The sequence below is a fragment of the Crocuta crocuta genome, unplaced genomic scaffold (assembly GCF_008692635.1).
Source record: "Crocuta crocuta isolate KB4526 unplaced genomic scaffold, BGI_CrCroc_1.0 scaffold279, whole genome shotgun sequence".
In the NCBI taxonomy this organism is placed as follows: domain Eukaryota; kingdom Metazoa; phylum Chordata; class Mammalia; order Carnivora; family Hyaenidae; genus Crocuta; species Crocuta crocuta.
Window position 1 is genome coordinate 3,512,386 of NW_027551570.1, and position 2,347 is coordinate 3,514,732.

Sequence of the window (2,347 nt, forward strand, 5' to 3'; positions counted from 1 at the left end):
GCTCTGAGCATAAGGCACACTTCCTGGACACCTCTCCGAGCCAGTGGCTAATGTTTTCCAAGCTCTCTAGCTCCTTGGCTGACACAGGTCTGACCCTTCACTTCCTGTCCCAGCAATGGCATCACTACTTCAGCCTCCTGACGTAGGCCCATGGGCTTCATGTCTATGGATGATTGCTTTGCTCTATCACTGGGGGGGTTCCCTTCCATTTGAGTTTACTATGTATTTCATTTATTTAATTTTTTTTAAAGCTTATTTATTTATTTTGAGAGAGAGTGTGTGTGTGCATGAATGGGGGAGGGGCAGAGACAGGGGCCGAAGCAGGCCTGTGCTGATAGCAGTGCTCAGATTCACCAATCATGAGACTGTGACCTGAGCCAAAATCAAGAATCAAACGTTTAACCAACTGAGCCACCTAGGTGACCCAACCTATGCATTTCATTTTAAAAATTGTATTTCATCTGGCATTTCTGTACTTGGAGGACAAAGAAAGCCTTACCATGCGCTTCAATGTGAAAAATTCTTGTGAAAGCCCAGTGGGGCCTTTATTTTGTATTTTTTTAATGTTTGTTTATTTTTGGGAGAGAGACAGAGACTAGGGCATGAGCATGGGGGGAAGGACAGAAAGAGAGGGAGACACAGAATCTGAAGCAGCTCCAGGCTCTGAGCTGTCAGCACAGAGCCCGACGTGGGGCTTGAACTCACCAACCATGAGTTTATGACTGGAGCCGAAGTCAGAGGCTTAACTGACTAAGTTATCCAGGCGCCCCCAGTGGTCTTTATTTTTAAAAGGAGAAAATAAAACATGTAAAAACTGAGAGGATGAAGATTTTAAATGTGGACAGGAAAAGTGTAAAGATTCTAAAACAGAAAGACCCTAGAGACACAGAGGATTGGGAGTTCTCTGTATATAGATATTTTGTTTGCTTTTAAACAGACTTTTAAACAAATAAACATTATTTATTTATATTATGTTAATATAATATTGACAGGAGATTTGCAAAGATAATACAAAGTTGCCATTTACCCTTCAGAAAAGCTTCCCCAAACTTTAGCATCTTATATAACCATGATACAATGATCAAAAGTGAGAAATTAACATTGGCACAATACCATAACTAAATTACAGACTTTATTCAGATATTACCAGTTTTTTTACCAGTGTCCTCCTTCCAAAAAATTTTTTTAATGTTTATTAAAACATTAAATAGAGACAGAGGGCAAGTGGGGGAGGGACAGGGAGAAAGGGAGACACAGAATCTGAAGCAGCTCCAGGCTCTGAGCTGTCAGCACAGAGCCCAACATGGGGCTGGAACCCATGAACTGCGAGATCATGACCGGAGCCGAGGTCAGACGCTTAACCAACTGAGCCACCCAGGCGCCCCACCAGTGCCCTCTTTCTGTTCCAAGGTCCAATCCAGGGCTTCACATTGTATTTAGTTTTTGTGTCTCATTAGTCTTCCCCAATCAACAGTTCCTCAGTTTATCACAGTCTTCCATGACCTTGACACTCTCAATGAGTTCTCGTCAGGTATTTTGTAAAATGTCCCTCACATTTTCATGTGGTTTCTCATGATCAGATTGAAGTTACATATTCATGGGAATGATCTCACAAAGGTGAGATGGCCTTTTCAGCACATCAGATCAGAATATATGTTCTTTTACAAGCAATGTTAACCAAGATCACTTGGTTAAGGTGATATCTCTCCTATGCTTTTTTTTTAAATTTTTTAATGTTTTTTTATTTATTTCTAAGAGAGAGAGAGAGAGACAGCATGAGCAGGGGAGGGTCAGAGAGAGAGGGAGTCACAGACTGAAACAGGCTCCAGGCTCTGAGCTGGCAGTCAGCACAGAGCCTGACGCGGGGCTCGAACCCACAAACCGCGAGATCATGACCTGAGCGGAAGTCGGATGCTTAACCGACTGAGCCACCCAGGCGCCCCAAAGTCCATACCAATATAAATAAATTATTAAATAGATAAGTAAATGGTGGGGAAAAGACAATTCCTCATTACAGAAGAATCCCAATTAATAAATGAAAGAAATTGGAAGTCCCCATTAGAACACTGGTAAACACTGTTGTAGGTAGGATCTACCTATGAATGCTAAAGTCACCGGGCAAAAGTTGAAGGGAAAAATAGATATTTGCATAGCCTCAAAGTATTGTTTCCAAAATATTTATTATTCACAAAGGAAAAAAGGGTAATTTTACAGTCATTAAAAGCATAGGAGGGGCGCCTGGGTGGCTTAGTCGGTTAAGCGTCCGACTTCCGCTTAGGTCATGATCTCAGAGGTTCAGAGCTCAAGCCCTGCATCAGGCCCTCCACTGACGTTGTATTCTGTCTGG